General features: G+C 52.7%; 1 protein-coding gene across 6 annotated transcripts in view; it reads right to left on the bottom strand.

Annotated features, from left to right (window-relative positions):
• FRMD6 (FERM domain containing 6) overlaps nucleotides 1-10078 on the bottom strand; it is a 135523-nt gene that overhangs the window by 42569 nt on the left and 82876 nt on the right. The window contains exon 1 of one of the 6 annotated variants that reach the window (XM_006023090.3): nucleotides 9443-9466. The exons of 4 other annotated variants lie outside the window; for them this stretch is intronic. The gene's annotated coding sequence lies outside the window, so the exon portion shown is untranslated. Of the gene's footprint in view, nucleotides 1-3949; nucleotides 3972-9442; nucleotides 9467-10078 lie in introns of those variants that run through there. One more of the 6 variants, XM_025203485.1, reaches the window with a different exon arrangement.

Below are 10078 nucleotides of genomic sequence, written 5' to 3'. Positions count from 1 at the left end.
GGTGTTGGTGTGTGTATATATATACACACACAAAAACACTCTCTATATATATATATATATATATATATATATAAAAAAATATATATATATATATTTGGCATTGTGTGAATGATATAGAATTAGTGATCTGTGTCTAACTTTTGGGGTGTATAGTGTATGTGCTTGAATTGGTGATAAGTATGCATGTGCCTAGGTTGGTTTGGATGTGTGTGCACCTGAGCTGGTAGTGTGTGCGTGTATGCACCTAATTGATTTGTGTGTGTTTGTATATGTGCAATTGTGTCACACCCTCCTGTCTAACAGCGCAATATTGAAATCCTGAGAGTTGGCCTGACCCCCCAGGGCAACACCCCCCCCCACTCAAATTTACATGGTTCTGCGCCATTCGCAGAAATGCTTCTTGCTCCAGAGGCCCCATCACATCCGCCCCGCAAGACCATGCTTTAAGTGACATGAAGGTCTTATTTATGGTCGTCCATCTGAAGTGTCCTGATCGGAGGGTGCTTGGAAGCTTCAATGATTAGGATGCCAGGCTAGGAAAAGCTCCAAGACACGATCTGCTCTCACCAGGCACCACGTTTCGCAATGAACCCCTGGGAAAGCCCGGGGCAGGCAGGGGACAAGTACACGACTGCAGCCGCTGCACCTGCTCCACTGTATTTGGGTCTGTTTGATCTTGTCATCACAGAGTAGTGGGGCTGGAAGGGGTCACCTAGTCCAACCCCCAGCCTGAGGCTGGATCATCCCTCTCCAAATCACCCCAGACAAACCCACTGTCCACGCTCTGAGCACAACTACACAGGCAACTCTGGCACAACGCAAGATGCATCACCTGGACCTGCCAGCGGTAAAGCCCGGGGACCGCGGCAGCCAACGTCCTGCTGCTGTAAATGTTGCTAATCCAGGCTCAAGAGATCCCAGGTAGAGGCTGCTACAGGGGAAGGCAAAACTATCCCCAATCCATACCAGTCTGACCAGGGCGGAAATTCTTTCCTGACCCCAAACACGGTGTTGGTCTGACTCCACGTGGCGGGGCAAGACCCTTAGCCAGAAACCTCCAGATCCGAGTCCCAGCAGGAGCCCGGGCACAGCCCAGCCAGGGCTGCAGCCAAGACACAATGCTTTTGAGAAAGGCTTAAAAAAAATCCTCTGACCCATGCAGCAGCAAGGTGGGAAAAGGTTCCCTCCCAATCCCATGCAGCAACTAGCAAAGCCCAGAAGCATGGGAAATACCCATGGTAGAGCACAGGCATCACTACACCTAAATAGTAAGGTGGGCAGTCCCCAGCCAGGACAGCAGCAGGCGATTGCACTCCAGGCACCCAAGCCCAGGGACAGCCTGAGATGCTTCAATCTCTGGCTGGGGATGAGGACAGCCAGGAGGGAGCTCTTACAGCAGCAGTTCTCTCCCCGGCAAGGGCATTGCTATCTTCCCGTTTTCAAGAGGGAAGGGCCATGCAGAGAGTCGCTTTGGGGTGCTTCCAGGGGACATCCTAGGTGCTGCGATTGTGACTGCTGCATATTTGCCAGTTTGGTCCCTTTTGCAGCAGGACACTAGTAAACCTCTGCTTTGCCCTGCTTTTAATTCCCCAGAGGCTCTATAGGCAAATAGAGCAGAGGTTACTCCCATGCATTAACCAGCTTGTTCAGGGTCTCAAATGCTACAGCTGGAAAATGCAGCCGGCTGTATCTCTTCTGCTGTAAGGTCACGCGCATCCCTGTGGTGCCTGAGCAGTCATGCACTGGACAATGTTACTAACATTTAACATCCATCCAAAGCTGCTGGATTGAGCACTGGACTGGGACACGGGCGATGCAAGCTCAGGCTGAGGGTGCTGTGTGATGGAGGGGTACTGGAGCTTTCTTTGCATTAGCCAGGCAATAATAGCAGGCTGGCCACAGATTTCAGTGCAAGCCTGAAGATCTTCCATGGCAAGTTGTGGCCACACCACAGCTGGCACCCAAGCCAGAGAGTTTAACTGCAGCTTGGCTACAGTCACAAGGGAGCAACTTCTGTGCAGACAAACCCCCAGACCAAAGCTCAGGCTGGAGAGCTGGAAATAAAATGCACGTTAGCAGGGACACCCTGCCCGGGAACATGGAGAATGGACTAGCTGGTGTTTTTCAATCAGTGGGGCTTTTGCACCAGATGCTTTCCAGCGATGCCAGAAGTCGCTGGGCAGATGAAGGGACCATAGGCTGGAACCGGGGAGTGGGGTGGGCTCTGCTAGCCGGGAGGTCAGGTTGGATCATTACAACAGCCCGGTGGGTGCACACATCTATTAATATCTGCTCTTCACTCTGCTGCCGGATGCTGGTGCAACCTCAGATGAGCCACTGAATGTCCCTTTGACTGCTGTGCACAGTGAGCTGTGCCATGGGAGTGCACCCTAGCTCTGGAGGGTCTCTTGGCACAGCTGCCTCCAGCTATGTGCAGGTGTGTGTGTGTACCTCGGGGCTGGAATGGGCTCCGTGGACTGGCTCCATCACTAGGCAAAGACAGAAGGGGACGGGATGGGATCCTCTCCATGCAATTGCCTAGTGCAGGGGTGGACAACCTGCAGGATAAGTGCCACAAGTGGCAGGGTTGCTGGTTGTAGCTGTGTTGGTCTAAGGACATAGGCAGGCAAGGTCCTTGGGGCAGATGAGCCCAACTAAATAGCTGGAAAAAATGTTCTTTTCAAGCAGCCTCCTTATGCCTGAAGAAGGGTGTTGGTGCCCGAAAGCTTGCAAGGAACCTTTCTTCCAAATATTTAGTTGGTCTCATAACAGATATCACAAGTGGCATGGGCAGCTTGCGTGTGCGTGTGGCATGCTGGAGAGTGGGGAGGGAACAGGGAGCACGGGGCAGATAGCAGCAAGTCAGGCAGGGAGTACAGGACAAGGAACAGAAAGCAGAGCAGCAGATTGGGCAGAGGAAGGGGACTGGAGTGGCACTTGGGGAGGGTGCAGGGCTGATTTGCAGAGGTTGGCCCACACTGGCCTAGCTCTTAGCCCATCTATTTGGGGCAGCACTGGTCTCAGGTTTGGGCCCGTACGATTATACCTGACACAGTCTTTGCCAGAAAAAAAACCATGCTGGAAGGGAGCCGTATGCCTACTGCAAGTCTGTGCAAAGAGTGCAATGACCTACATTTCTATATTTAAACGCCTCTCTGCCTATAGCCTGTGCTCAGCACTCTGCATCTCCACCCGGGAGCAGGTCAGGGCCAAGCCTGACCCGAGACCTGTGGACGAAGCTCACCGAGCTGACCTGACACAATCAGCACCGGGTCACAACAAAGCGGCCGCACGGATTTCAAGGCCCATTAGAAGTTATAGGGGGAGCAAAGCAGAGCTTGCCAAAACCTGGCTGGTCAGGCCTCCCAAGCGAGCTGGGACATGGACCAGGGGGAACTGGGAGGCGATGCCACGGTGGCTGTAGGAAGCCGAGCGAGCATTGATGACAGTCAGCGCCCTTCTGCCAGGCTCAGCGGGACGCCAAAGAGCACCGCGCTGCCGACTCGCTGAGACGCGGGCGAGGTACAGACCGGAGGTCACTACTGCTGGGGGGCCGGGCAAGGAGGGCTGGTTAATGCAATGGCTCGATTCCAGTTTGGGCCATAGTTGGACAGCAATGGCATCTCTGTCAGCAACAGGCCAGCCTGGGTTTTGCTGTCCAGGCATCCATGGTCTTAGCCCTATGGATCTAGATGAACATCAGGAAAGCCCCATTTCCACTTAAAATACTCCTTTGCCCATTCAAGGTCGAGATAGGGACTTGCTGAAGAAAGGCCAGAGCCACCCCCCCTTTTTCTCCCCTCCACCCCTCCCCACGAGGTTTTCCTAATTTCTAATTTTCACCAAAATCAAAAGGATTCTGCCCAAACTGCATGTCGGTAGGGAGGAAGGGATGGAATAGGTTGCCCAGCCATGCCCAGCAGGGAGAAGAGTCTACATGGGTGAATACCTTGGTTTGAATAAGCAACAAATGGCACAACCATTACATGTTTTGCTCAGAATATTTTCCTCTGCGACTTCAATCCAGGCAGCTGGTGGGGGGTGGAGGGGTTATTTTGTTTTTTATCCCTCACCTATAAAAAGAAATACAGGGCAAGATGCAGGATGTCAATATGGATGATCCCCAAGGGGAGCTATGGGGCTCCTACGCGCACATCTGGAAAGCCCTTGGGGGTGCTGAAGGCGACAGACAAATTATTCCAAGGCAAAGACTTCATTAACTGGCATTCAAGAGGGACCTTGTCAACTAGGGGGAGGAAATTGTATATATATATTATATAAAAATTATTCTCTCTGCATTTCCTTCCCGCCCACTCACATAGCAGTCTCTCCAATTAGTATTAAAGGAGATTAGAGCTTTGCTGCCTCAGCTTTACTCTGTACCCCTGACAGCGCTTTGATGATCCACTATCGAACGGGCTCGGCGCACCGGACAGGAGAGGTGTGGAGTTTCCAGCGAGGACCTCCCGCTCCCTGCAAGAGGCTGCTGTCATGGGGTGTGGATGCTCTTCCCCGTAGCAGCATCGCTCTTCCTCTGGTCTATTGGTCTGGGCACAACTCCGAACCTCCTGCCTCTCTCCAGGCTGGGCTTTGCAGCCCCCAAGATGCGAGGTGGCTGTGCATGCACCCCCAGGTCTTTCTTGTGCAGCCTAAGCACTCCCCTCCTACACTTCATCCTCTTTGCTCGTCCTCAGTCCTTCTGACCGAGACACAGCTCCTAAATCCTTCCTCCGTAGCAGCTCTGAAACAGCATTATATGCAAGGCGGGAGAGGTCCAGGCTGGCTTCCCAACCTGTGCCATGGCCCGAGGGGCAGTGGTGGCTGAATTATTCATGGGCCATACAAAATAGAAACCGCGGTTGCCGACCCTCACACTCCTGCTACGCGCCTCTCACCCTTCGGTGCTTCCCTCGATAATTTGTTTCCTGGGGCCGAAGCGATTTTAGCTAGCAGGATTCTGCAGAAAAAGCTGGGAAACCCCAAGTTTTGAAAATCGAATCCAAGTGCCCCCGGGCAGCTTAGACACCGGAGCCCAGAGAAGAGGAACGGGACGTTTCTTTGGATCCTCTCTCACTTTTCACTCGAGCCTTTTGCTTTTGGCAGCCCGAATCCCGGTTTTCAAATTGTGAAGGTGGCAACTCTGGCCCCTGCAGCCAAGTCCTTATGCTCCCGGCCAGCCCCGGGGACTCCTCCACCTCCTGGGACCCGGGGTTTCTAGGCTGAGCCTTTTTATGACGACAGCCGAAATAAAAGGCAACAAGAGGGGTCTAAAGAAGGAAAATGCACTGTCTTTCATTCAGGCTCACCTCACACTTTCCAAAAAACACCGTATCCTAGGATGCAATCCAGCGGGAGAAAAAAAGGGTCAGGTAGGTTATTTTGGGCAGGCAGATTGGAGCAAAGCCGTCTAGGGGGTTTTGATTCCTTTAAGGGAGCTTTCAAAGTCTCGGCCATGAGATCGCAAGAAGGAAAAAACTTCTTTTGGCTTCCGACGGTTTGCAGACAGAGAGCCAGAGCCGCCTTTACACAGAGACTCTTTTATAGTGTTCTTGCCCATATAGTGTTACTATTGTGTTACTTAAAACAAAGGCCTTCCTAGGAGAAGAGAAATCCTCCGCGTATAATACATTTGAAACACAAACGCTTATTTTATATTTTTCATAATGCAACCTGCAACCGTTGCAAATTAACCAAGATGTTCGGTTGCTTAAACTCTTTGGAGAAGGTAACTTCATTTACGGTGGATACATTTGCAAAAAGGCACCGGAGTCTTTTAAGAGTCTCAGTTGCATTTCAGAAGTGATGCAAAAAAACCCCTCTTTCATGTCTAAGTGAAGCCCATGATGAAAGTTGGGTCTTAGACTCTTTAATCCCTATTGGGGATGTCACTTGGATAAAAACCCTCAGAAGTGCCCGAATCACTTGGGCACGGCCCAAAGTTGAACATGGCCTCTCTCACACCAACCTGGTTGACTTCCAGGTCGCACAGCAATGAGATTTTTGGTTTTCACATCATCCACAGGATCCTACCATTAAAACAACCGCAGCGTGCTAGTGCAGGCATCACCACGTTCATCATTTAAATACGACACGGGGCAGGTTATGAACCGCAGGGCAGGATCCAGCACAGTTGGGCTGGGAGGGATTTGATCCTTATTCAAGTCAGGCCTTCCCAGGCAGACTAGAATTGGCCTCTTGTTTGCAGCTGGCTCCCAGACAAAAAAGAAGAAAAAAAAAAGCCTCTTTAAAAAGGTGTAAGAAAGACTTGCACTCAAGGAACACGAACGAAACCTAAATCTAGCCTCGGGGAGGAACCGCTCAGAGCCGCGGCAGGGCCAACGTAACCGTCTCCTCCGCCTGTGGGCCTCGAGAGCGGGAGTCTCTGCTGAGAAGCACCCAACCCATTGGGGAATTTAAGATCTTTTGTGTTTTAAGGAGCGGAGAAGTCAAACAAGACGGTTCTCGGGGTCCTGAGGCTGCCCCCCCTGCAGTGAGGCAGGGCACGTATGGTTCCTCCTGGAGACTGAAACGGTCTTTTAAAAAAAAACCCCAAACCACAAAACCCCAGAATAATCGCTGAATCTAGCTAGCGACGGCAGAGCAGAACAGGAAAGAGACCTTGGGACACGGAGGGAAGAGCTAACCTGAGACGTTTGGCCAACACCTCTCGCAGAGCAGCAAGGAGCCCCGATCACTCAGGCCATCCCTTCCCTTTTGGTCTCCGTTTGTCAGCCAAGGCTCCCCGCCGTGCCGGGGGGGCAAGGAGAGGTGTGAAAGGTCTGCACGCCAGCAGCCCAGGGCTCAGGGCCACTGTTTCCCTCTCTACCCCCGCTCCTGACCTCTCTGCTGCCCAACGTTACAGAGGATGAGCTTGGTTCAGATCAAGCCTCTTGCAGGCATCTCAATCCCAAGCCCTCCGGCCTCGGGCCTGCACGTAGGATGCCTGCCAATGGATTTGGGAGTATCCCGAGTCCCAGGGTGGGATGGAGGATGCTCGCCGGTTGTAGTGCCATACAACGGGGTTTTGACTGATTGAGTTTTGCTCGATCGATAGGATTTGGAACGGATTTGGGTGACCTGAGCTGGAACACAAAATATATTAACTAAAACATCCAATCCCCACCCCGCAAAAAAAACTTTACAGAGGATGATTTAGGAGCCTTCTGCATTACTTAAAGCAAAGGAGGTGTGCGGAGAGTGCTGTGCACAGGCTGAATTTAGGAGAGGCGCAGGAATACCTGAGTGGGGACTAATGAGATTTGGGAGAAACATTTCCCATGCTGAAGACCAAGGTTTAAAGAAGCTCAGTCCCAACTAGCAGGTTGGTTTGCTTTTGTTCTGGGTGCCCAGCTCAATGTACCTTAAGGGGACCCAATTTTTAGAAAGCAGGACTCAAGCTTTTCCCCTCCCCCCCACCTGCTTGGAGAAACCCAGGAACAAAAACCCCAGAGATCATCATCCCCTCTGGAAAACCTGCCCCGGGCTGCTTTCCAGAGAAGGGGCTTGGCACTCATGTGAAAGCAAATGAATGGAAACAGAAAGGGCCTCTCTTGCCAACATTAAAGTGCAAGGCTCATGTTTTGGGGGATCTCCAGCTTTGTAGTACAGCAGCCTTTTGGCTGCTACAAACCCTGGAGCATTTTTTGCCTAGCAGCTGATTTTTCCGCCTCTAACTGGCACCATGGCATCGAAGAGCACGGCTACGAGGGAATGCAAAAAACCCTGAAGATCTGGGGCTTTTGGCGTCAAGTCCCTCTAAAACCTAAAGGAAGAGAGGTTACCCGAGTGTACCCGAAAGCCAGCAGGACATAAATGGCCCTGCCGAGCCAAATGGCAAAACCCTGGTGTACCTCGACACTCCTCGCTGACTATACCTTACACCGCAACCATGAGGCTACTGGGGAATGACGGATTCCCAGTCTGACCTGCTGGGAGGTGGATTTAGCCCCTTACAGGAAATCTTACCCAATACACAATTGCTAATTTAGCCAGCAATGAAGGAACTTAAGAACATCTGCAATGCAAGACCGCCCAAGTCAACATTAGCCATTACTGCTTCCTACAGGCATGCGGGAGGCTTAGCTGCTCGGTTATATTATGCACGTGCAGACATAGCACAAGTGAATGTCTCCACCGGCCCTGGCAAAACGGGGAATGCTAATTTTGTGAGGCCCCTGCAGAGCTCAGTGGCATAGCCCTCTTGCAATGCCCTCCTGATGAGAGGCACAAGTCCCTTTGCTGGCAATAAGTGGTGCCAGGGGATGGGAGGGTGCAGGAAAGGCTGCACAGGCTCAGGACACAGGGAAGGAGCCTGCTCCGACCAGAAACACTGTTGTGCAGCTAAAACCAGCCAGCCACATCAGCTCTTTCCAAAAGACCACACATTAAACACGATGCCTGGCCCATCATGAAGTGGCAGCAGAAGATTAGAGGCTTCCCCGCTCCTGGAGCCCTGAGCTGGGGGGAAAGCTGAACACGGCAGTGCAGCTGGTCCTACCCAGGGCTGGCTCCTGTGCCATCCCGCTGGTGACTCCAAGGCTGATACTGGTAAGGAAAGGAAAGTGCAAAGGGATGCAGGCCATTTTGCTGAGGACATTCACAGGGCCAGCCACTCATCACCCCCGGGGGCTCACATCCTCCCTGCTTCTGGGACGGTTCCTCCTGTGGTCAACCCATGTCCGGGTGTCAGGGTCGGCTGCGCCCCCCACCCCTGCCCAGGCTGCCTGGCATCCTCCCCATTTGGTGCCCATTACTAGCTGCGTCATTACAGCATCTCAGGAGCCCCAGTCACAGACGGGACCTCGCTGCACGCCCCAAGCGCAAATGCTCGGGTTTGCAATGCAACCCAAGTTGTATTTGGCCTGCTGCTTTTGAATGCTTTTGCATTTGGGTTATGCTTTGCAACCCAAGCATAAAAAACAAGCAACAAAAGGACGCTAAAGAGAGAGGAAGGAGTGCCGGGACACGAGCCATCAGTGTGGCAGGCAGTAGGCAGGGCCCATCTGCCACATTTCCTCCGGACACTGGGAAAAAGGGAGTGTGAAGGAGAACGATGAAGTGCCTCGGCAGAGGTTTCTGGGTGGCTCCTGTCACATAGCCCAGGAGGCAGCCACAGGTGACTGCAGAGAGGATAGGCAGGGTGAAGACAGGTTGTGAAGGATCTTGCCAGCAAAGACAAGTAGCTTGCGCTTGACAAGAGAAAGCAGATGTCAAGAGGGATGGAGACGGAGGGGTGACGTAGCCAAAGAGACAGCCTGGCCACCCCACCTCTGCTACGGTGCTAGGCATGGATGGAGCTGGGCAAGACGCCTGCGGGCAAGGCCAGAAAAGAGGATGGCGTGGGAATGGAGACACCAAATGAGGGCTTGGACAGGAGTGGGTGGAAAGGACAGGCTGTGTCCTAGCAATGCAATGCAATGCAGAAAGGATCTGCAAGGCTTACCTGGACGCGGGCTGGAGAGAGGTTGGCAGCAGAGAGGACTGAGTGGCAGGCAGGGTGCTGGCATCGCCCGCTGGGACCGAGAAACAAGGGCTTGGGGAGGGCTGGTCTTGGCTATCCTGGCATGCCGTCTTCCAGCAGCCGGCTGTACTTTCCTTGGGCCAATCCCTCCTCTACGAGCACTGTGGTAATGCTGGCAGAATTGGAGCACCAAAACAGCCGAAAAAGCACCCTATGAGCAAGAGGTCGGCCCATCTCTCCATACAGCAATGCCACAGGGTACTCATGGAAGCAACCTGTGGCGATCAGCCGTCAACTCACATTTATTCAGCAGTCCGTGTCCCAGCGACTGCGATTGCCAGGAATGACATAACGCGCTTTGAAAAGCCAGAGATATGCTGAACATGTGGAAGTGCCCTGGTCAGGCCATGCCGAGCACGGGGGTGGCCGCGCGAGGCAGCTAGCGGGCGAATTCGGGAAGGACTTGTTGGAGTAATACGGTTCCCAAACAATTTCTTTGAACTGAAACAGCTTGTTAGGCAGGGACAGTTCATTAGCTGGTCCAGCAGCAGCAAAGCAGCCTAGGGTAAGAGCCAGCTAAAAGTCATGGCTAGTTTAGGAGTAACTTTGTCGGGATCA

Source organism: Alligator sinensis, unplaced genomic scaffold (genome assembly GCF_000455745.1).
Source record: "Alligator sinensis unplaced genomic scaffold, ASM45574v1 scaffold50_1, whole genome shotgun sequence".
Lineage (NCBI taxonomy): Eukaryota > Metazoa > Chordata > Crocodylia > Alligatoridae > Alligator > Alligator sinensis.
This window is presented reverse-complemented; position numbering and strand designations above follow the sequence as displayed.